The following is a 25,433-nucleotide window of genomic DNA, read 5'->3' on the forward strand; positions in this document are numbered from 1 at the left end:
AACTAAAATGGAATATCACTGGTGGTGCAAGAAGGAAGGGTATACAGTAGTCCCCTTTATCTCCAAGTGATATATTCCAAGACCCCCAGTGGATGCTTGAAACCGGGGCTAGCACGGAACCCTATATATACGATTTTTTTTCCTATGCATACATAACTATGACAGAGTTTAATTTATAAATTAGGCACAGTAAGAGATTAATGACAATGACTAACATAAAATAAAGCAATTGTAAAAATATATTATAATAAAGTTATGTGAATGTAGTTTCTCTCCAAAATATCTTATTGTACTGTACTCACCCTTCTTACAATGATGATGATGTGAGATGATAAAATGCCTTGTGATGAGGTGAAATGAGGTGAATGATGTAGGCACCGTGATGTAGCTTTAGGCTACTATTAACCTTCTGATGATATGTCAGAAGGAGAGTCATTTGCTTCTGGACTGCAGTTGGCGGTGAATAACTGAAACCGTGGAAAGGAAAACCGCAGATAAGGGAGGACTATTGTACTTTCCCATTATTTCCCTTCTTTCTGTCCCAGAGAGCACATAGCTGAAAGGTGAGCCGTCAGTTAAGTACCAGTCACTTTCACCTTCTTAGCTATGGTCTGAAGCTAGTTCTTCATCCTGTAAACTTAAAACAAAGAGCAACCCAACCAAAGAGAGACCTAATGAGAATTAGAAGGCTCTTAAGCCATTAGGTTGCCTCTTAAAATTCTTACCTGTGGTGAGTACACAACATTCAATACCTTTGCTCCATGTGCAGCCTCTCACAAAGCATTTAAAACCAATTACTTTATGTACAAGATTTGTCAGAGTGCTTTACTTAATGCAGCTCATTAAAACCTCATGGAGATAAGTGACTGATAGATCCCTGCTGGCCAGAGCTCCTCTTCTGGTCAGGTTTTAACTGCTGACAGACAATGGAAAGCTGACTAACCAGCAGATATGACAAGGTTTAATATAACTCAGAAGGTTAAAATCTGCACAAAGACTTTTTGAAAACCTCATAGGCTGTCATGCTGGGGAATCAGACCTTTTTCAAGGGGGGCGGAGAAAGGCATGCAAGGAGGTTGGGGGAACAGTCAAAGAAAAATGTCCTATGGTCATTTTCCCATGTGGAACTGTGGTATGGTTCTGGGAACTCTTCCTAGCCACCCTATTTCCATTTCTCTGAGCAAAAGTTGAAGTCATAGGGAGGCAGAGGAATGACCCTCAGATAAAGCATGAGTGGTGGGTAGGGAGGGGGCTGTCAATATCTTCTCTTTCTCAAATATATTGTATCTGAGCATTGGAGCTATATTGAATATGCCTGCACATTGGGTTGTGCTGGCTTCTCCAGGGGGTGGTGGAGTGGTTGACCAGAGTGCTGGAGCTGAGGTATACCCAAGAAAGAGCTACGACTTCTTGGAGTCCAGTAAACTCCCTGAACTAATGGTAGAAGAGCCCCTGGATTTTGATGGGGAAAAGGAGGCTCCTGTAACAGTGTGATAAACCTCAGTTGGCAGGATGTGGGTCACGGCAGGCCCTGCTGTTTGACACAGGTAACTCTGATAGGCGTGGGGATAGCCTCAGTCCTCAAGTAGCTGGCATGGCATTTTACAGGGCACCATGAGGTGGAGAATTCTAACTTGTTTGTTTTGTTTTGTTTTGTTTTACTTTTTACTTTTTATTGAATTATAGTTCACATACAATATTGTATTCATTTCAGGTGCATAACATAGTGATTCAACAATTATGTACCAGGGTAAGTTTAGTTATATCTGTCACCATACAGAGTTATTACAGTATTATTGACTATATTTCCTGTACTGTACTTTTCACTCTTGTGACTTATTTTAAAACTGGAAGTTAGTACCTCTTTATCCCCTTCACCTATTTCCCCTATCCTTCCAACCCCCCCTTCTGGCAACCACCAGTGTGTCCTCTGTATTTGTGAGTCTATTTCTGTTTGCTTGTTTATTTGTTTTGTTTTTTAGACCCCACATATAAATGAAATCATATGGTATTTATCTTTTTCTGTCTGACTTTTTTCACTTAGCACACTATCCTCCAAGTCCACCCATGTTGTGAAAAGTTGTAACTCATGATGGAGTGGTTCCAAGCACCCTCTTCAGGATATATGGGGACTATTCATTATCTACTGGGTGAATGGTGAAGTGTTTATCACAGAGAGTCTGGAGAAAGATCTGAGGGATTCATTTGGGCAGTCACAATCTGGATCTGACTGGTTGTTGGAGAAAAGTTTTGATCACATACATCAGTATACATATATTTCTTATGTAATATTTATTGAACTCTTTACTTTCAGGCATATTATATACAACTTCCTACTCTATATATTCACAATGATGTTATAAGGTAGGTATTATTACCCGTTAATACAAAGAAGTTACAAAAAGACAAAGTGATTTTTTTATCCAAAGACATGTACTCTTAATCACCTTTTCTGCTGTCTTCTAGTTCTGTGTAGTTCATCTGGTAGCTAAGGACTTTAATTATTAATATTATCAGTTTAATTTGATGAGAAAATATGATAATTTTTCAGTTGACTTATTAGACTCAGGCTGTTTATTGTAAACAGGCTGACTGATCAAGGTGAAGAGAATAAATCTGAGTGAAATACAGATGCCTTGTCTTTGTGTATAGGCCACTGAAACTGGTTTGGGGGATTGGATAAAGAAATAATGTGTGTAAAAATACCAAGCACAGTGCCTGGCACATAATGGAAACTCAAAAATTTTTCATTTTTTTTTATTCTCAATCCTAGAGTCATATAAATTGTCTTTAGGAAGAGACGCAAAAGAAAATTATATGAAGAATCTAAAGACTATTTTAGATTTTCTTTGAGAATGGAAAACTTTCTTTTAAAACACAGGATTTTAAAAGATTTAAAAAGATCTTTTTTAATCACTTCTAAAGTTAGATGCAGACATTTTACCTGCAAGCTACTTGTGTAGTTACACCCTTCCTTATATTAAGACCAGAAGCATAGGATAGAGATGAATTAGGGATGGGTGAATCCAGCTGTACTCTTGAGTTCACTGAACATCTCAGATGATTTTTCAAATGTTTTGGGCTCACTGAAATCCAAAACAGGTTTCACCCATGCTTATACTCTTCAGTTTGGAGCATGTGCAATTTAAGGGAAATTTAATCCATATGTTTCTGATTCGTTTACACTTAAATAGTCAAAATATTGTTTTTAATAGTTATTTGATGCCTAAGTAGCCTTTTGAACCTTTTAAATAAGCTTTTAGAAGCCTGCATTTCTCCTGAAAACAGGAAATCATGTCTTTCCAAGGAGGTAAACTAATTTATACATCTGAAAATTCAGGTTCAGTTGAAAACACCCAAAACCACAGTTTTTTAATGGCCTGTCTGCCTGGCAAATGAACACTCAGCTTTAGACTAAATGCTATTTGAATACACCTACTTCTTGCCATATATTTGGACTGGACATCCATTTCAGTTGGTGTTGGGCTATTTTGAGTAGTGGATTTAGGGTCCTGAAGCTTCAACTTACCTGATTTTTATTTTGGTGCAATTATTTTTGGTTTTAATTTATTCCAGCTCTCTGTGTTTGTAAACTAACATGGTTACTTAGTTTTTCCAAATATTTCATGCATGATGAATTCTTTTTGTATTTTTCCTTTTTTCTTCCTTTTCTTGACCAAGCATTTTATATTTTTTAAATAAATGAAAGTATCTGATTTCTAATAAAACTATGTAGAACTTCAGTTGAGATATGTGCATTATCTTTCACCTGTATGCCCAGAGACTGAGTAAAATCATGGTAGCCCAAAGGAAATTAGGCAACACACCTTGCAAAGAAGAAAGAAAGAAAGAGAGAGGGAGGGAGGGAGGGAGGGAAGGAGGGAGACAGCGGAGGGACATTAGAGGGGAAAAGAAGGAGTTTAATAATTTTACTTATTTTGTGAATTTGTTTTAAATGGGTAAGATGCTTAGAGAAACTGTACCCCTCTTTCCTCATTAAATATTTGTTGAATTAATAAATGAGCAGAGTTTTTAGCTTACATGTATATATTCTCATATAGCCATTTCTACTTCAAAGCATTTGCAAAAGCTTATTATTAATGGAGATGTAGATTGCCAGCACATGCTTAGTCACTAGCTGCATGAACTTGGATATATCACTAAAGCTCTATGTGTGCACTTCTCTCATCCCTAAAATAGAGATTAATAGTAGTACATAATTCATAGGGTTTGAGGAGGATTTTAAAAACGCACATATATCTCCTATTACAGAACCTAAGAATAGTAAGTTCTTAGTTAATGGTGGCAAAAACAACAATGAAACAACAAAACACCACATTAAACAAACTTTAGGGAGGAGGTGCTTACTATGTATGAGGCACAGATTCATTCCGGCATTACAGAGTTATAGTCTCTGCCCCTAAGGACTTCATCACTGTTACTATGTAGTTTTACAAATGCTTCAACAAAAGTTCACCTAGAGTGATATTGAAGTCCAGTTGAAGGGTGTTTAGACTTAGTAGGTTAGGAAAGGCTTGAAATGCATCACCTAAGGATAAATGGAACTTAACAGTAAAGAGGAAAGGGTAGAACAAAAATGGTGTGACAGGTAGGGGGAACAGAATGCAAAAAGGCATGGGAGCATGAAATAGTTACTTGGGTAGTTTGACGTAGCAAACTCTGGGAAGTTTACTATAGACAGATCATAGGGTTTGACTTAGATGTTCACATTTTTCCTGATGGTAGTAGAAAATCATTGAAAAATTCTAAGAAGAGGAATGATACCAGATTTGGGCAGTAACTCAGCAGTCAGAGAGGTACAAGGACATTTGAGAGTAAAATGAAGTTTGCTTAAGTTCACACCACAACTGTTCTTCCCAATCTCTACAGATTTGAAAAGCAGGGAAGAGAAGGGGGTTGTTGGATTTTGTAGGCCCTTCTGGTTCAAAGTGTCTGCATCTGCTGAATTAGTTTAATGTATGAATTCTCTCCTTATCCTGCACATTTCCTTAATCTTTATTGTGTAAAACCAGATGTAGAGCTTAGTTACTTTTTTCCTTTTTGTTTCTTTTCTCTTTCAGCGAACAACCACTTCAAACTTATCCTATTCTACCATGAAGACTACTTGTGGGGAGACAGGAGGATATTTTTTGCCTCCTGCAAAAACAAAGTCCATCTGGTGGAAGTGTGGGTAAGTAATAAATTGGAGAATATCAAGATAGGAGGAAAGTAGACCAGGTAGGAAGCTATTATCGGAGAGCACAATGCTGAAGACCTGAGGTAAGACAATGACACTGGCAGTAAGAACGGTAGAAAAGAATGTATTTGAGACGCATTTAAAAGAGGGAACTCATGGGACTGCACCCAGGGACTTAATCTGCGGCAGTGGTACGGGAACACGATAGTAGAGAGGTGTGAAAAGATTGGTAGGGGCTGCAGGGCTTTGTCATTCAGGATTTTGTTTGGGGTAAGTGAGTAGTGAGAGGTGACACTCACTGTTGGAGATACAGAAAGAAGTGCCTATTTTGGGAGAAATTTAGAAGTCCAGTTTTGGGCAGGTTGGGATTGAGGTACTAAGTGGAGATGTTACTAAAGTGCTTAGATGTGCATATCTGGGATTTGGAAGAATGATCTGGACTGGAGAAGCTAGGTTTGGGAGTGGATCGTTTAGGGACTATTCTCAAGTGCAAGTCTAACAAACTCAGCGACAGGAGCTTTGCCAAATAGTTATTTTTCTTAAGTAACAAGCCCAGAGTAAAGTAGTTCAGGACTAGTGTGGTAGTTCCATGATTTCACTGGGATTTGGGGCTCTTTTTAATCTTTCTCACTGTTTAGACAGTGTTCTAAATACTTTGTAAACTCATTTGATCCTTATAACAAGCCTCTAAAATAGGTAATATCATTATATTTATTTTAGAGAACAGATCACTGAGATATAGGGAAATTAATTAACTTACCATGTAAACAGCTAATAAGTGGTAGTATATTTCAAACCTGGGAAGTCTGTCTTCAGAGGCTCATGGTTTTATTTATTTATTTTTATTTTTTATATTTTAAAGATTTTATTTATTTATTTGACAGAGAGAGAGAGAGAGACAGTGAGAAATGGAACACAAACAGGGGGAATTGGGAGAGGAAGAAGCAGGCTTCCCACTGAGCAGGGAGCCTGATGCAGGGCTCGATGCAAGGTTTGATCCCAGGACCCCAGGATTATGACCTGAACCGAAGGCAGACACTTAATGGCTGAGCCACCCAGGCACCCCAGAGACTATGCTTTTAATCACTAAACCATGTTTCCTTTCAATAAATGGTAGCTGTTATATTAATACTCTATTTACTGTCCCTTAAACACGTTATGCATATTTCTACCTCCTTGCTAATATTCATATCATCCACTATTCCAGGAAAGTTCTTTGTCCTTTTCTATCCAAATCCTCTTAATCTTTTCTTTCTTTTTCTTCCCCTACAGGGTCTTTAATTTCCTTGGTTAAGTTTATTCCTAGGCATTTTATTATTTTCGGTGTAATTTAAAATGGGATTATTCTCTTAATTCCTCTTTCTGCTACCTCTCTATTAGTGTATAGAAATGCAGTAGATTTCTGTATATTGATTGTGTATCCTGTGACCTTACTGAATTCATTTATTAGTTCTACTAGTTGTTTGGTGGAGTCTTTAGGGTTTTCTATATATAGTATCATGTCATCTGCAAATAGTGAAAGTTTACCAATTTGGATGCTTTTTATTTCTTTTTCTTGTCTGATTGCTGTGGTTAGGACTTCCAATATTATGTTCAATAAAAGTGCTGAGAGTGGACATCCTTGTCTTGTTCCTAATATTAGGGGAAAAGCTCTCAGTTTTCACCATTGAGTATGATGTTAGCTGTGGGCTTTTCATATATTCTATATGAATTCCATAGTCTAGGAATTTATTGTATTGAGGTATGTTCCTTTTAAACCTACATTATTGAGGATTTTTATCATGAGTCCATGTTGTACTTTGTCAAATGCTTTTTCTGCATCTATTGAAATGATGATATGGTTTTGATCTTTTCTCTCGATGTGGTGTATCATGTTGATTGATTTGCAAATATTGAATCACCCTTGCATCCCAGGAGTAAATTCTACTTGATCATGGTGAATGAATTTTTTAATGTATTGTTGGATTTGTTTTGCTAATATTTTGTTGAGGATATTTGCATCTATGTTCCTCAGAGATATTGGCCAGTAGTTCTTTTTTTTTTTTTTTTTTTGTAGTGTCTTTATCTGTTCGGGTATCAGGTAATGCTGGCTTCATAGAATGAATTTGGAAGCTTTCCTTCCTCTTCTATTTTTTGGAATAGTTTGAGAAGAGTAGGTATTAAATCTTCTTTATATGTTTGCCAGAATTCACCTGTGAAGCTCTCTGGCTCTGGACTTACGGTTTTTGGGAGTTTTTTGACTACTGATTCATTTTCATTGTTGGTAATTGGTCTGTTCAAAATTTGTCTTTCTTCATGATTTGGTTTTGGGAGGTTATATGTTTCTAGGAATTTATCCATTTCTTTTTGGTTGTCCAATTTGTTGGAGTATAACTTTTCATAATATTCTCTTATAATCCTTTGTATTTCTGTGATGTCAGTTATTTCTCTTCTTTCATTTGTGATTTTGCTTGTTTGAGTCCTCTCATTTTTGGATGAGTCTGGCTAAGTCCAAAAAGAGTCCATTTTGATCTTTTCAAAAAACCAGCTCCTGGTTTGATTGATCTGTTCTATTGTTTTTTGGGTGTTTTTGTTTTCTTTTAGTTTCTATTTTGTTTATTTCTGATCTAATCTTTATTTCCTTTTGGTTTTGAACTTTTTCTTTTTCTAGCTCTTTTAGATGTAAGGTTAGGTTGTTTATTTGACATCTTTCTCACTTCTGGAGGTAGGCCTGTATTGCTATGAACTTGTCTCTTAGAACAGCTTTTGCTGTATCCCAAAAATCTTGGACCATTGTGTTTTCATTTTCATTTGTCTCCATGCATTTTTTGAATTCCTCTTTGGGTTCTTGGTTGACCCATTCATTGGGTTGTGTTATCTAAATTCTATGTATTTGTGTTCTTTCCAGATTTTTTCTTGGTTTATTTCCAGTTTCATAGTGTTGTGGTTAGAAAAGATGCATGGCATGACTTCAGTCTTTTTGAGTTTGTTGAGACTTATTCTGTGGCCTAATATGTGATCCATTCTGGAGAATGTTCCATGTGTACTTGAGAAGAATGTGTATTCTGCTGTTTTAGGGTGGAATATTTTGAATAAATATGTTAGATCCATCTAGTCCAATGTGTCATTCAAAGCCACTGTTTCCTTGCTGATTTTCTGTTTGAATGATCTATTCATTGATGTAACTGAGGTATTAAAAGTCCTCTACTATTATTGTATTAGTGGGTATTATTTCCTTTATATTTGTTATTAGCTGCTTTATGTATTTGGGTGTTCCCATGTTGAGTGCATAAATATTTACAATTGTTCTATCTTCTTATTAGATTGTTCCTATATGATTATATAGTGTCCTTTGTCTCTTGCTACAGTCTCTTAGGAAGTCTATTTTGATGATATAAGTATTGATACCCTGGCTTTCTTTTCACTTCCATTTGCATGATGACTGCTTTTCCATGCCTTCTCTTTCAATCTGCATGTGTCTTTAGGTTTGAAATGAGTCTTCTGTAGCCAGTATATAGATGGGTCTTCCTTTTTTATCCATTCCATTACCCTATGTCTTTTGACTGGAACATTTAGTCCATTTAAATTCCAAGTAATTATTGATAGGTATGTAATTATTGCCATTTTGTCACTTGTTTTATGTTTGTTTTTGTAGTTCTTCACTGTTTCTTTTTTCTTTTGCTCTCTTTTGGTTTGTTGGCTTTCTTTAGGGATATACTTGGATTCCATTTTCTTTATTTTTTGCATATTTTAACTTCTTTTGTGTGTGTGGTTACCATAAGGTATATACCACTAGGAATATAATGTCTTATGCATATAGCAGTCTATATTAAGTGGAAGATCACTTAAGTTTGAACCCATGCTTTACTCCTCTCCTTCCCACATTTTAGGTGTATGGTTTTTCTTTTTAATATATACATCCTTTTATTGTGTGGATCCCTTAACTGATGTTTATAGATATACTTAATTTTACTGCTTTGTGCTTCCTACTTTTCTTACTCCTACTTATGGTCTTTCCTTTCCACTCAAAGAGTCCCCTTTAACATTTCTTGTATAGCTGGTTTAGTGGTCTTTTAATATTTGTTTGTCTGGAAAACTCTTTCTTTCTCCTTCTATTCTGAATGATACCCTTGCTAGATAGGTATTTTTGGTTGTAGGTTTTTTTCTTTCAGCCTATTGAATATATCATGCAACTGTCTTCTGGCCTGCAGAGGCTCTGCTGAAAAATCAGCTGATAACCTTATGGGATTTCCCTTATATGTAAGTGTCTTCTTTTCTCTTGGAGCCTTTAAAATTCTTTCTTTATCACTATATTTTTTTGCCACTGTGATTACTAGATGTCTTGGTGTGGACCTCCTCAGGTTGATTTTGTTGAGGGCTCTTTGTGCCTCCTGGATCTAGATTTCTGTTTTCTTCCCCAGATTCAGGAAGTTTTCAGCTATTCTTTCTTCAAATAAAATTTCTGCCCTGTTTCCTCTCTGTTCTCTTTCTGGGATCCCTATAATGCTTGATGGTGTCACTGAGTTCCCTTAGTTTATTTTCATTGTTTATTATTTTTTCTCTCTCGTATTCACCTTGATTACTTTCCATTACTCTGTGCTCCAGATAACTGATCCATCCTTTTGCTTCCTCCTGTTTACTATTTTTTTAAAGATTTATTTATTTATTTTAGAGGGAGAAAGAGAGAAAGAGAGAATGGGGTGGAGGCAGAGGGAGACAATCTCAAGTAGACTCCCTACTAAGCGTAGAGCCTGACAGGGGTCTTGATCTCACGACCTGAGATCATGACCTGAGCCAAAATCAAGAGTCAGATGCTCAACTGACTGAGCCATCCAGGTGTCCCTCCTCTAGTCTACTATTTATTCCCTCTAGTGTATTTTTAATTTTGCCTGTTAAGTTCTTCATCTCTAATTGGTTCTTTTTTATGTTTTCTATCTCTTTGTTGAGGGTCTCACTGAAGTTCTCTATTCTTTTCTCAAGTCCAGTGAGTATTTTTATGACCATTACTTTAAATTATCTATCAAGCATATATATTTCTTATCTCCATTATAGTTAGCTCTCTTGCTGTGATTTTGTCCCATTCTTTTATTTGGAACAAATTCCTCTGTCTCCTCATTTTGTGTAACTCTCTGTGTCTGTTTCTATGTGTTAAGAAAGTTGGCTATGTCTCTTGCTCTTGAAAGCTATGGCGTTATGAAGAAGATGTCCTGTAGTGCCCTGCACTGCAATGTCCCCTGTTCACCAGCACCTGGTGCTCCAGGGGTGTCTCCTATGTGTGTTGGGTATGCCCTATTGTTGTGCCTGAGCTGTGTTTGGCTTCTGTCCAGTTGTCCACAATGGCTCTCTTTGCCTGTTGTGGACAGGGTTTGGTTAGTAGGCCAGTCTGGTGCCACCTTGGGCTTGAGTTGAATCAGACTAGGCATTTGACAGAAACGCAGTACTGTGGAACTTCAGGGCACTTTCCCTGCATTGTCCCCTGAGAAGCTTTTGTTGGTGGGAAGGGCCTGCAGTCAGATCCTCTGTCTACCCCCAGCACACTGTAGGGGCTACAGTTGGACTGGTGCTTGTGGTTATCTTCCTCTCTCCTCAGGGCAGGAGTCATTTTAGAGTTGTGCTGGCCACTGTCACAGCTGCTTGCACACTGCCGGGTTCGTGGCATTGTTTTGGATGGGTTCCACCAAGGGTATATTAGAGGGGTGAGTCCACAGGAGCATGCAGGGGCAGGGCCCATGGTGCTAGCAAGGTCCTTGCTGGTTCCCTGTGGGAGGGGACCTGAAGTGGCCCGAGAAAATTGCAGCAGAGGCCATTTAAGCATCTGCCCCTTCTGTGAAGCTTTCCAGGATTATTCCTCAGTTATCAGTGATCCTTCTCTGAATCTTTGGCACTTAATGCCTACATAGTTTAGCTGGCACTTAAAATACTGTTTTGTAGTAACTGTATTGCTTTATGTTGTTATTTAATCTGTTACTGGTTTTCAACTAGATAAAATCTGTGAAGGTAGGAAAAATGTGTTTTTATCATCTTTATATCATTAGCACTGTTTAAGGGAAAGTTCATTGAACTTTCTATCAAAGTCACAGCACTGACACCTAATAAATCTGGTAAACTAAGACATATTACTTGGTCTCTTTGAACTTTAACCATTTCATCTGTTAAATGGGGTTAATAACTTACCTGTCTTAGAGAGTTATGGTAGAGATTAAGTGAACAGTATATATGAAAAATTTATGACATTCTGTGTAAAAGTTAGCTGTTTTGTGCATAGAATTCTCTCTGTAAATATTTGTTAAAGAAATGAATAAATGAATTAATGGATTTACCAAAGATGGAAAGAAGTAGAAATACCTAGAAATTAGCTCTACAACTTTTAATCTGTATTTTCTTGAGCTAGTCACTAACTACTCTGAGCATTCTTTTTTACCTGAAAAGCAGAGATAAGAAGCTAAGTGGATAGGACACTGGGGAAGAATCCAGGCCGTTACCAAATTCAGCTTTGAACTGAAGTATGAAGGGCCTGGGTCTCCAGGATAGAAAAGAAATGTAGTGGGAGATAGGGTACAGACATACAAGAAGTGAGAGATTGTAAAACACAAATTCTTACCTTTTTGCTCAAGCTAAGCTCTATCGGTAGAGCTTTGACTTTAGCATATGAAGATAGACTAAAATTCCTTAGATTCATATTTTTCACAAATACATCACTGACTAGTGTATCTGAAGTTCCTTTCTTGGCTGCAGGGTAAAGAATTCCAGCCAATTTCTCCTCATAAAAGTTCAGCTTGAACTTAAATTCCCTACCCACAGGAAAAAATTATCCAAAATTTCACATGACTGACATGTAGCATTTTAAGATTTCTCTAGCCACATAACCATGGATAAATAGTATGTGAAAGTTCTTGATTCTTATTAGACTTACTGGTATAAGTCCAGCCAATTTTCACATTTTTTCCTTTTCTTGATCATTCTTCCCAAATAAATCACCAGTTGCTAAATTCTTAGAGCTTATGATAGGCACTTATATCTCCAGTATCTGTCACCTTTCCATAGTCAAGCTTTCCACCACCTCATCCCCTTGTAGTCACTTCCTATTTTTCTTTCTGCCTGTTCTGCTCTCTTTTTTCCTCTTTTCTCAGCCTTAACACAAATAAATTCTGTAGCCTATAAGTTGTAGGAATGAAGTGGTTAAAAAGAAGAGACCTCAGCTGGGGATGAGGTGGTTAAGAAAAACTTGAAAATAAGAGGCAAGAAACCACCTTAGAAAAAAAGAATTTCAAGTTCTGAGGAGAAAGTCTTCCAGGTAGCACTTAGCTCAGAAATACTACTTTGGTCAGGACCTGCCTGCCCTACTTCCACCCATGGTCTATAATTAGGTATGTCATTTTCAGGCTGTTCACAGTCCAGTGAGATTTAGAGTCTCTCTGTCTCCACTTACAAATAGGACCTGAAAAGACACTATTCCAGCCTCTTTTTTTACACTTATGTAAGGACCTGGAGAGTGATTAATGCATTAGAAGTCACTGTCTTGTGCTTCAGCTTCAGTACCTTCCATAACCTCCATCACATATGACTAGTCTGCTTAATTGACCCTTGCTAGGGCTCTGGTACTTGGATATCCTACCAACTTTCCCTTTGCTTCTTCTTTCATGGAATATGAAGTCTAACCTTAAATCCTAGCCAGGAAGGTAGACATTCTAACTTCCTCATTGGGTTCTCTAGAATGAGTCCTAGTTCTCCTTGAATTATTTAGTCATTGAGAGTGACATCAGCAAGATGATGTATAGGAGTTTCTAGAGCTCTTCCCCTCCTAGAAACATCAATTTGAACAACTCTCCAGGCATGAAAATACCTGCACAAGAGCTAATGATTCCAGATGAGGGTTAACAGAACCTGGATGGAACATAGAAATAAGACAAGATGCATTGAAGAAGGTAGGAAAGACAGTTTCATATTACCCCATCACACTTCCCCCCCAAGCCTGGGCAGCCCAGCACAGAGAGGAATGACCTTTCCATGGAGGGATTGGAGAGTAAAGTAAATGCCTGACAGCATTGGTCCACACCAGTGCTTGACTGCCTCCTGCAGGCCTAGGCAGCTCTCATGGCTCCAGGCTTCCAGCTCACTCCAGCACCAGGCTGGTCTCCATGGACCTATACTCCAAACTAGCTATTGTGGGCTTCTCACCCTCCCTAGCACCCAGCCAACTGTTGTGGCCCCAGTTTTATGGCAAGCGCCAGCACAGGCCCCACAGACTTAGACTCCAGGATGGCTCCTGTGGCCTCAGGCTGCAAGGATCATGAATAGTGGAAGACAGGTGACATCAACAAAGGAAACTAATAAAGTTTCAATGACAGGCCCTAAAGAAATGGAGATATATGAACTATTTAACAGAGAGTTCAGAATATTCCTCCTAAAGAAATCCAGTGAATTACAAGAAAACACAAACAACTGAACATTATTTCCATTTAAAAGTTCTATTTTAAGTCTTATGGTTGCTGTTTAAAGTAATAACATTTTTTCCCCTATTTGCCTTTAAGATTTCCTTCTAATGTTTGGTTTTTAGCAGTTTTAGTAAGATAGGCTTGGATGTGGTTTTCTTTATTTATTCTGGATAGAGTTTGGATTGCTTCTTGAATCACTAACTTGATACCTTTAATCAATTTTGAAAACATTTTTGAACATTTTGTCTAGAAATGTTGCTTTTATCTCTTCCCTCTCTCCTCTCTCACTTGCTCTCATTCTCTCCCTTTCTCTTCTTCTGAGGTACCAGTCACAGGTATATTAGATTTTTATCCTGTATTTCATGTCATTTTTTTCCCCCTCAGTGTTTCAGACTGGATTTTTTTTCTTATGCCATGTCCTGTCATTCACTGATACTCTCTTCAGCTATGTTGAAGCCCATCACCAAGTTTTCCAATAACTTAATTTTTGTTCTAGAATTTTTATGATTCTTTTTTCATAATTTCCATTTATCTCATGGAATTCTCTACCATATTAGTAAATTACTTGAACATTTTAATCATAGTGATTTTATAGCATGTATCTAACATATCAATATCTAGATACCCTGTGGGTATGTTTCTGTTTTTTGTTTGTTGTTTGTGCATGAAAAATTACAAGCATAGTTTAATCTCTAGATGATATCTTCTTCCAGAGATTATTTAATTTTGCTTCTTGCAGACAACCAAATTCAGGGAAGATCACCATAATCCAGTAAAAACTGAAATGATTCAAAGCTGGGCTTCACTTTTTTTGAGGACTGATCTACTTCTTACTCTTTACCATGTGGCACTTCAGATTTCTATCCAAATGCTAGAGGTGTTTTAACAGGGCTGCACTTCTTTGAAAGTCCTTGAACTGTTATTTGGCCCTCTGAATCATGAAACTGGTGAAAGCTTTGCTCAGCTTCTTAGCCTTTTAGCCATTGTGCTGCTCTTTGATATTAATATTCACCTCAGGAAATAAGTGGCTCTCGTAATTGTGCTCCCTTTTCTTGGCTTCTCTCTTCTTCTTGATATTGACCCACAATCCTCCCTGCCTTGGTCTCTAATACTGTCTAATTGATATTTAATTGAGAATTTAAAGTGATTCCATTTTCTCTTCTTAGTATATCAGTTATCCTATTTCTTAGCATGTCACTTCTTTTATTTTTTTTAACCTTTTTTAGTGGTTGCCCTTGAGTTTGCAATATAGATTTACAACTAATCCAATGACATTTTTGAATAACACTATACCACTTAGTGGGTAGTGTGAATACCTTATTAACAAATAATCCTAATTCCTCCCTCCTGCCATTTGTATCATTGCATATATCTATACATACATCTATCTATAGGATATAGATATATTCACATGCATGCACACATTAGTGTGTGTGTGTGTGTATGCATACATAATCAAAGACACTGTTGCTATTACTATTTTGAACAGACTGTTATTTGTCAGATCATTTAAGAGTAAAAGAAGTAAGTTTTTCTTTTACCTTCACTTATCAATCCTTTTCCGATGTTCTTCCTTTCTTTATGTAGATCTTAGTGTCTGATCTATATTATTTTCCTTCTCTCTAAAGAACTTCTTTTAACATTTCTTGAAAGGCAGGTCAACTGGTGACAGATTTCCTCAATTTCTGTCTGCTTGGGAAAGCCTTTATTTCTCCTTCATTTTGAAGGATAAATTCAGAGAGTGAAGATTTCTAGGCTGATGGGTTTTTTTCCTTTCCACACTCTAAATATTTCACTCCACTTTCTTCTTGCTTGCTTGGTTTCTGAGAGGTTGGGTATTATTTTTATCTTTGTTCTGCTGTAGGTAATGTGTTTATTGTTCACTTTCCTCTGGCTAATGTAAGAATTTTTTTCTTTATCTTTGGTTTTGTATAGTTTGAAAATTATATTCCTAGGTGTAGTGTTTTTGTTTTGTTTTGTTTTTACATTTATCCTGCTTGGTATTCTCTTGGCTTCCTGAGTATGTTGGTTTCTGATATTAATTTGGAGAAATTCTCAGTCATTATTATTTCAATTATTTCTTCTGTTTCTATATTTCTTCTCCTAGTATTTCCATCATATGAATATTTTACCTTTTTTGTAGTTGTCCCATAGTCCCTGGATATTCTGTTATTTTTTTTCAGTTTTTGTTCTCTTTGATTTTTGGTTTTGGAGATTTCTGTCGATACATCCTCAAGCTCAGAGATTCTTTCCTCAGCTGTGTCCAGTTTACTAATAAGCCCATCAGAGGTATTCTTCATTTTTGTTATAGTGTTTTTGGTCTCTAGCATTTCTTTTTGGTTCTTAGAATTTCTGTTTCTCTGTTTATATTGCCCATCTGTTTTTGCATGCTGTCTACTTTATACATTAGAGCCTTTAACATATTAATCATAGTTGCTTAAATTCTCAGCCTGGTAATTACAACATCCTGCCATGTCTGCTTCTGATGCTTGCTCTGTCTCTTGCAACTGTCTTTTGCCCTTTGATAGGCCTTTAATTTATTCTGGATAGCCAGACATTATGTATTGGGTAAAAGAAACCTCTATAAATAGGCCTTTAGTAATTTAGTGGTGAGGTGTGGGGGAGAGAATCATTCTACAGTTTTATGATTAAGCCTCAATCTTTTAGTGATTCTGTGCTTGTAGACTGTGAACACCACACATGCTTCTGCTTTTTTCTTCCCCTTTAGGTAGGACAGGATGATTACAGTAGGCTGGAGTTGGGTATTTCCCTTCTTCCAGGTCAGTTAGGCTCTGATAATACCTTGGCAGATTAGTCTCTAGTTAACTAGTTTCCAGACCGCAGGGCTTGTCGAGAACAAAGGGCTCTGGTGTATTCCAAAACAGTTCCTTTTCCCCTTCCCCTGCTAGAACCCAAGGGCATTTTTCTGATATTTACTGTGGGAATCTGGTTTAGCTCTTGGAAGTGAATCTCACAGTATTGTGGGGGCCCTCCTATGACTGGGTCATCCTGGGTTTTTAGAGTTGTTCATAGTTAGCCTTCAGGAATTCATCAATTACAGTTCAGGTTTCCTATCCTAGTACTGGTTCCTGAGGCAGGTTCTGTTTATGAGTTCTGCTCTAGTAAACTGTGACTGCCTGTATTTGCCTGTCTCTTCAGTCTTGGGACAGCAGTTTGGTCTGTGTTTTCCACTCTCTGTGGATCCAGGGAGGTGTTGATTTTTCAGTCCATTCAGCCTTTTATTGTTGTTAGGGCAGAGTGGTAAGTTCCACACTCCTTACATCTGGAACTAGAACTGGAAGTCTCTTCTCTAATGGTTATTAAAAATTGTTTCCCTCTTTTCTGGTTGTTCTTGGCAGTAAGGTTGACTTAAGCAGCCTGGTCAGCTATTGCCGTAAGTGTAACTCAGTTCTGCCCAGTCCCAGTCCTGCTATTTTAACTCCCTTCCATATTCTAGCCTATGCTTGCACTTGAATCTTGTCTACTCATCTTGGTTTTCCTGGTTTAATCTTCACACTTGCTAAAATCTTGGGCTTAGATTCACATCTCTGTTTTACGTATTCCTCACTGCCTTTAGTGGTAATCCTAATCATCACAGGCCTTTCTAGAACCCAAACACCACAATAGACTATCTTGATTGATGCTTTATTTGTCTAAATAAAGCTCTTTTGTTTGTAAAGTAACAAACCCATTCAAGCTAGCCCAAGTAAAGGAGAGTTGTTGTGAGGATATAGCAGGTAATCCTAGGAATACTTAATAATAAGAAATGAAAAACAGCCTGCTTTCATATGTCTTAGCATTGGTAAAGGTATTCTTTTTATCTTTGTGCACACGTATTTTCTTTTTTTTTCTTTTTGGTGGTTTCTCAGTTTACATAGGGGGACAATGCAGTTCTACACTTTCCCCCCCCTTTTTTTTTAAGATTTTATTTATTTATTTGAGAGAGAGAGTGAGAGAGAGAGCACAAGCAGGGGGAGGGGCAGAAGGAGTAGCAGACTCCCCTCTGAGCAGGGAGCCCAGTGGGGCTGGATCCCAGGACCCTGGGATCACAATGAAGGCAGACGCTTAACTGACTGAGCCATCCAGGCACTGCTCTTCCTCTTTCTTATATCATAGATTTTTTTTTTTAATTTAGGAGGGCTTTAATTTTGTGCATACCAATTTTTAGACCCCTTCAAGGTCAGGGGCCATGGCATTACTTATTTAAGGATTCAGTTACCTGAAGCCTATCATTTATTCTCCTCTCTGAAGGAATTATACAGAGTTAATAGCACTTCAGTGAGGAATAAAGTATGAATATATTGATTTCTCTGTAAGTACCATGTACCCCTAAATAGGGGTTGAACCAAGCTGTGGCACATGGCGAAGGCTAAGGCCAAAAGGAGGCCCCTTGCCTTTTCTTAAATCCTTACCTAATTTCCTAAATCCTTATTTATTCCTTCCCCCAAACTGAAGGTGGAATTTTTAATTCTTCAATGGCATATATTTCTATTTGCTTCTCTAAACATGTTTAATTAATTATTTCCTCTCTGTAGCAACCAGGTTTTTCTCTTATTAATTTTTTACATGGTCCAGTATGACTGTTCTGGCCCTGATTGTCTAATTCAAGTCCTATCACTAGTTATATAGTCTCTATTTATTCTTCATTTATTTGTGGCTAAGCAAAGCATTGATCTTGGAACTGGTGTCCATTCTTCTCTAATAAGCTGTGGCCATGGTGGGATCATATGGCATATAGGGACCCTCCTTCCAGGCTCTCTCAGAGGGAAATTAAATCCAGAAAAAGGAATTAGATGTGTGGGACTTGATAGCTTCAGAACACCTACCTAGGCTGGGTTATTCCCTAGGATTAAGACAGATGTGGACAGAATGGAATGTTAAAAGGGTAAAATGGATGACAAATAATCAGGATATGTTATAAAAATAAAAAGGATATGTTATGAAATTTCCAGGACTTGGGCAATCACATCATTTCTCCTTACTACCAAACATTACTTGTAAATTGCTACATATTTATATGATTAAATTGATCATTTTTGAATAGTTAAATCCAACTATTCTTTAATAATAATCTTTAAGAGTTGTTGAACATAAAGATCTATCCCTATGCATATTTATTGATAAAGAGATAGGCAGATAGGTAGAAATAATTTGGTAAATATAATGGTCATAAATGTCATGTTCTTATAAATGAGATAATTTAATTCTGTCTTATATTCTTATAAATGAGATAATTTAATTTGGTCTTATTTTATTTTCATAAAAGAAAATCTAAGTTGAAACTCTGGAGCCACCACATTCAGTTGTTCAGTTTATAATATGAATGGTGCTCCCTGAATTTGGACAATGAAAATTCTGCACAACTGTATGTGGCTGCCCCTCAAACAAATAAATATTTCTATTTATTTATATAGTCTATGTATTTATTTATATATTTATTCTAATATTTCTATCCTACTAATGATCTAGATTTTTTGTGTTTTTTTAAAAATGGTTCATGGCTGCTGTATTCTTGGAGTTTTTCATTTTCAAAATATTTATCTTTTTTATTTTTTGAAAGATATTTTAGCTGGGTACAGTATTCTTGGATCATACTTTGTTTTTCTCAGAACATTAGAGATATTGCTCCAACAGTTTTTGGAAATCATTGTTTTGGGGAAGCCTGAAGCCAATGTAACTTTTTTTTTCCCCCTGCAGGGAATTCCTGAAGAATTTTTTCTTTATTTTTAAAATCAGTAACTACCAGCTATATCTTTTTGCTGATCATTGTATTTGCTTTCTTTCCTGGAACAGAGTGTTTTTTTGATATACAAATTTAGGTTTTCCTTTCTTTGTGGATAGTGTTTTGTGTTATATCTTTGAATTTATTTTGTTCTTCATTGTTGGGGTTATAGAACTCAAAACCACTCATGTATCTTTATTGTTGTCACAGTTTGTCCTTCATATCCATTATCATTTCTCTAATTACTTTAGTTGTTTTGGCTTTTTCCTCTGCATTTGCTGTAATTACCTCAAGTGTTTCCTCTTTATTAGTAATTCTATTTTGTTTCTTGCTTCCTCTGACTTATTTAGAAATTCTTTTATTTATTTTCATTTTTATTTTTAATTTATTTTTACTTTTTTAGTAGGTCTTTTGAAATGCTATTTTTTTCTTATGCTGCTATTTCCTATTTCATCTTATTATCTCACTACTTTTTAACCTCATTTTTAGGTTGATAAAGAGCTTACTTTGTTAAATTTAATCTTTTTATTGTGCTCTTTTAGACAATGCATTCATAATGAATTTTTTCCATTATTTACATTTTTGTTTCAGAACAGTCTAGTGAATTCCATTTTGCACACCCTTGTTATTAACCACTCTTTTATTTCTATAGTGCAGTATCTATAGTTGATATGCCATTTTCCTCCCTAAAATATTGCTTATGTTTAACATAGGTATTACTTTTCCAGACATTCTCTTTGCTTTGATAAAATATGGATGAATTTCCCTGGATTTGGTTCATCATTCCCTCTAAGCTAAATTTTTGGTCTGGGAAATTTGTATTCCATCCACTTTTATGTAGTTTGAGAGTATGGAATTGTTTCTGGAATTCATTAGAGCTGAGACAAAATTGTATAAAATTTTACCATAATAATCTGAACTTTGCTCTCCTGAGTCATTGTAAACTATAGTGTATCAAAATTCACTTTACCTTATCATGAACATATCCCATTCCCATGGTAAGGAGATATCTTAGGGCTTTAAGTAACTCTCTTAATTCAGTGTGGAGTTCTAGAGCCTTTGTTTCCAATAGATAGCCCTAAAAACTTCTCTGATTTCACCAGTCTTTAATCCATCCCTCTCCATACTTACTTCCTACCCCTTCTTCCAAACTAATCAGAAGAGAAAGAGGGGTGCCTGGCTGGCTCAGTCAGTACAGCATTTGATTCTTTGTTTTGGAGTCATGAGTTTGAGCCCCACAGTGGCTATAGAGATTACTTGAAAAAAAAAAAAAGAGAGAGAGAGTGAGAGAGACAGAGAGAGAGAGAGAAACAGAGAGAAAGAGAGAAGGGGTATCATCCTATCTCAATTCACTTGTCTCCAAATTTGGCATAGTTAGTGAGAATTATCAGAATTTTTCAAGTTGCCAGTGCTAGAAATTCAGTGTACATAAAAGCTCTATGAAGACTTCCACTAAAATCTACCTGGTTTTGCTAAATCCAGCATTTCTCATATTTATATCATTTGTTTTCCCTCTAGGATAGGGCCCAATATTAGTTTGTGATATCTGATTTCTGAAGTCCCCTGAGTCCACATATCCTAAATAGGGTCTTGACATCCAACCAGTAGAATAAGGGCCAGTCCCCAGTGTGGGGTTGACCTGAAAGCTTGTGGATTGGGAAGGAGGGAGAAGCTTATATGGGGCATAGGGCAGTGGAACATTATGGATGATGCCCCATGGCTGAAGCTCCACTGACATGATTTTTTGGTATTGGCTGAGAGTAAGAAAAGTCAGAGACAGTCTAATTTGTATTCTAGAGAGGATGGAGGGTTGAAACTAGAAAAGTCAAACTCCAAAGACTAAATGTTTAGTCAGGACAGAAGATTAAGCCAGGAAGATTTAGGAGTTGAATAAATGCAGGAACAGAGCAGGAAGTAAAGACCAAGGATTGGAGATAGGAAGTATCAGAAGTTTAAAAGATAATTGTCTACTATTAAGTAGGGGTGTCAAGTGTCTGGGGATGCCAATCTATGGTATTAAAGGCCCTGAAATGTAGGAATACTGACATGTTAATTGGCTCTGTTTTAAGTTCTGTCTCCCAATTGAAGACCCCTTGGGGGTATTCAAACAAGATGATGTTTTCTAGGTACTAGCTTACCCTAGATGTCACTGCCAGTTGCATTAAAAATATTTTAATATTTATTTAATATAAAAAATATTTAGCTCCCATCCAAATTCACACAACAGTAGGTTGGGTGCTCATTCTGTAAGAGAGTTACCAGTCCATGTCTTATGCCACACATGTGCCAGGCTGTTGATATACAGAGTTGAACAAGATGTAGGTCTTGCCCTCAGAGAATTATTTTCAATCCTAAGGGAGACTACTGTATTGACTGGTTCCATCAGAGTTAATGCCAAACTCTCCTTAACAATACTTGGAAAGTTTTGTTTAAAATGATATCTTAAATAAATAAATAAATAAATAAATAAATAAATAAATAAATAAAATGATATCTTAGAGCAACAGTTCTCAAACTTGGTTTCACATTATAATCACTTGGTATCTGATGCCTGGTCCTGTTCCAGGGCAATTAAATCAGAATACTTGGGTTTGGGCTTTTGCATCAGTATTCTTTAAAACCATCCTAGTTTCAATTTGTGTTGAGAACCAGTGTGTTAGAAGGAAAATGCAAAGAGTCAATTGGGGAAAACTAAAACAATACCAATGAGTAAACTGTGCACTGAGTTTTAAATACTTAAGCATATCTATAAATATGTATACAACAAATTGCGGACATAACACAGTTATATAGTTCATCAGGGATTTTTTCTGCTCTTAATTACCAGTCTCCCTTCACTAGGATAGTGGTAAAAACCCATAGCTAGTTTTGACTGTGTTAGTGTCTTTGTTCTGGTTCTGTTATTGACTGTGATCCAATATTTTTCTTTCTTCTATTTTTGTTTTCTATTTTATATTACCCCATATCATTTACCTTAGTATGAAATTCTTATTACAGAGTACTCTCATTCTGCAACTACTGTAATTCAATCATTGGAACAGTAAACAACCATTCTTTTTTTTTTAAGATTTTTAAACTTATTTGACAGAGAGTACACACGTGCGAGTTGGGAGAGGGGCAGAGGGAGAGAATCTCAAGCAGACTCCACACGGAGCGAGGAGCCCTATATGCAGTGCTTGATCTCATGAAACCATGAGATCATGACCTGAGCCAAAACAAGAGTCAGATGCTTAATGGACTGAGCCACCCAGGTGCCCCAAAAATAGTCATTCTTAAATCTTGCTTAATTTTAATCAACTGGAGAGCTTTTAAGAAATGCTGATGACCGGGCTTTACCTCCAACCACTTAAGTCAGAATTTCTAGGAGTGAAACCTAGTCAATTGTATTTGTTTAAAAATATCCCAGATGATTCTATGTAAAACTGGGATTAAAGACCCCAGAATTATTGATTAGGGTCATAACAGACCCTAAAGAATTATGACTCCTTGTGTCTATAAACTTTTGCAATGTGACTTCTCCTATCAACAGATGGAGTCTGTTTCCCTACCTGGACTATAGCTGACTCTGTAGGTGAATACAGCACATGAGTAAGTGCAGGTGAGGTCAGAAGAGGAACCACCTAAGAACAGTGGAAAGTAATAAAAAATTTTTTAAGCCATTTAGTTTAGGGGTGGTTTGTTACCCAGCAAAGTCTAACTGAAATACACTATAATGGAGGCTTTCTGTAATAAGCCATGACAAAAAAGAGCTACTCTTGAGTTTTTCTTTTACCTCTATTTTTATTGCTGTTGCCAGAACCACTCTAACAATTGCTTCTAAAGCTCTTCCTATTCTCCTAGGTTTCTTCTTCAAGATTCTTTTACTGCTGGCAGAATGAGATTTAGGCAGACGAAGAATTTCATGTCATTGTACAAATGCCTTCCTGTTTTTCTCTAGGGTACTTTTTTAGTCTGATTACCAAATGTTTCCTTTATAACTGTAAAGATCAAACGAACCACCTGCCCCTGGGGCTGTGGCTCAGGCAGATTTTCATAACACTACATGTGGATTGCATCAACACTTAGGAGACTCGGTTTCACTAGTTAAGGTCCATTATAAAGAAATCCCCTTGTATTAGCAAGATGGCCACATTTAGGTTGATCCAAGAACAATTTGAAGTCTCCAGTCTATTTGTTTAGTGTGGATCATATAAAAGAGTTGTAGTTTGCACCCTCACTATACTCTGTGATAAAAATTACTATAATTTTGCCTTAATAATATTAACTATTTTAACAGGTCTGACTAGAAGGTCTTCTTCGTGAAATTAGCACTGAAAAAGAACAAGAGTTGTCTATATCACTAGTTGGTAGGAAAATCTCGGTTGATGGGAGGAAATGTCATGGATTTGGGGTCCAAAGAGATGGATTTGACACTCAGTTCTACTACTTAGCTCTTGTGTAGCCTTGAGTAAATCACTAATTTCTTTTTTAAACTTAGTTGCTTTATCTGTAAAATTGAGGTAAAAATAACTGTCTCCAGAATATATCTAAGAATCAAAAAAAGATACCATATTTAATATTCCTTTTCAATTTTTAAAGCTTAATTAAATCTAAGATGTTATTGCTGTTGGTATAGCTACTGGTATAGATAGCATCAGGAAAGAATAAACGTGGAAAAATTCTTTGACAACAGCTGAGAAAAGCTATTCATATTCTCACAGCGTTAGTGTGAAAAAGTGAATGCTTTATATTGCTTCACAGTTTTTTTTAATCTCTAAATCTCAAAGCACCTTGCAGAATACTTTTATTAATTTATAAAACCCCATGAAATACATTTGTTCCCCCTTAAACTTCCTTTTAAACAAAGTACCTTTTCTAGGACATATAGTAAGTTTAAGCCTAACCCAGTAAGGGCCCTCAGATTTCTGAATGAATAAAGAGGGGTTCTGATCTTTTTTTTATGTTGTAATTTTTGTGTGTTATTTAAAATATGCAAGTCTCTTGATCTTGTCTGCCTTTACTCAAAGCCTGTCCCTTGATGCTTTGATGTAGTGAAGATGCCTCTGAAACTCAAATCCTAGACAGGTGGCAGTCTTCATTCCTTACATGTTAGGGATAAGGTATGGGGAAAATTTATTAATTTCTTTCTTCCTTAAGTATCTGAAAGATGCCCATTAAAAATATGCGAACCAGATTCTTATACTTGGAGCCCAAGTTAAATTCTAGTTGGAATCAGAGCTGTTGAAGGCTGCATTTTACTCTTTGGCTCCCTGACTAGCATGTAGGAGTTTTTCTTTTGGCTTACTTAATGGTAATCTGATGATATGCATGACCTAATGGGGCGTTTAGCCAAGACTTGTTTAGGCACTAGAAAATGCAGCTATAATTATTCTCTGTATGTCTGTGCTTCTTTTTCAAGGAGTTCAGAGAGCTCTGCATACATTATTTAATCTTCCTGAGTAAGGTGAGCTAGATGAATTTTGTTATTATGTTAGAAAAATGTACCTTCACTCTTTCTCTTGTCATATCTTCTGGCATCTTTGCTTATTGACATTTAGTGGTCTGATTTTTTTTCCATGGATGTTCCAAATTGTTCTCTTTCCCCTATAAAATGAACCTGATTTCCATTTATTCCTTCAAACTCTACTCTTAAAGGGTATGTATGTGTATGGATAATTAACATATATTATGTTCTAGTCCAAAGAAGTGTCATTAATGGTGAATTTCTTAGTTTGAGACCAGTAGTGTGTGAGAAAGGATGATACATTTTGGGGGACATGTGGACTTTTTGCTATCCCTTCAAAATAAGGATATGCACAATCAGTTCTTATGCATATCCTTCAGGATAAGGATATGCATAATCAGTTCTTACGCATAAAACTGATTCTGTTTATATCTTCTTTTATGCAGGAATTACCTGTTACAAACTCTATTTAAGGGTGAGGGGAGACTGAGGTACAGTACAGTACATGAAAACATGAGCCAATTTTTGGTAGGTTATGATTCTGATTATTAATGTTTATGGCCTAATATCTGCTTTTGACAATCTCACTTATAGGGATTTCCAGTACTCAGTGCTGAAACTTTGATCAGATAATCAGAGTACTTTGAATTCGAGGCT

The sequence above is a fragment of the Callorhinus ursinus genome, unplaced genomic scaffold, assembly GCF_003265705.2.
Source record: "Callorhinus ursinus isolate GAN/ISIS: 27379988/994484 unplaced genomic scaffold, GSC_fseal_2.0 scaffold9, whole genome shotgun sequence".
NCBI lineage: Eukaryota > Metazoa > Chordata > Mammalia > Carnivora > Otariidae > Callorhinus > Callorhinus ursinus.